Below are 904 nucleotides of genomic sequence, written 5' to 3'. Positions count from 1 at the left end.
AGTCGAAAGTGTTGTATAGAGATATGATAGATGTAGCTACAGAAATGTTAGATTCCTTTTTTGAGCTGAAAATCCTGCCATTTCTCCACTTCCATATGGCCCAAATGTTCAATAATGGGATGGCCCGCCATTATTTTTTCATGGACCACCAACTTTTGAATGTTTCTGTAATGGATGGGAAGGAGCATAGCGAGAAACCATAGTGGCCAGCAAGATTCTGCTAGATAGGCTGCACCAGTGGACAAGTGAAAAAAAATGCATATTGTTTTTAGAGTTAGGTGTTTTGAGTTGTTTTCTAAAGGTAGATGGTAGTCGTGCACTGAAGAAATCATTGGGTGTGTCACTTCCTCGCAGAGTACTGCCAAAAATGTAGCCACTGTAAATGGATCCACCATTTTAAAGAGACCCTAAGGGAAAAAAAAAAGTGAACCAAATGTCAGGGGATCTGAGGAGAAACAAAAATTGCACGACAGATGTGAACAATTTGCCTACAAAATGTGCACGCCAGCTGTCAAGCTTAGAAACAAAAGGACGACGAAAGGCTCACTCAAAGGAAGTCCTATCGGCCTAATAAAAAATGAGTACATCGAGCATGTAAAAATGAAATCAAACCTTTGCACATCGACCTTGGCAAAACGAACCTGGGTGCATTAGCTGCAAAATAACTCTGAAAAACATGAAATAAAAATGGGTACATGGAGCATGTAAAAGATGAAATACTACACATGTTCTCTAAGATAGCATTAACCGAGTTAATAATTTAAATAGCATTGGAAAACTAAGTCAATACTACCTAATTTAACTAGCATTTATTTTCAAATAATCAAGTATCAAAACAAACAAGTTATGATGATATCTATGTGAATCGTAAAAGTAAGTCAATACTACCCAATTTAGGTAGCAC

Source organism: Pinus tabuliformis, chromosome 3_2, assembly GCF_031772625.1.
Source record: "Pinus tabuliformis cultivar Carrire ecotype Pingquan chromosome 3_2, CPIR1, whole genome shotgun sequence".
NCBI classification, from domain to species: Eukaryota; Viridiplantae; Streptophyta; class Pinopsida; order Pinales; family Pinaceae; genus Pinus; species Pinus tabuliformis.
The sequence above is the reverse complement of the archived record's forward strand: the minus strand, read 5'-3'. Positions refer to the sequence as shown.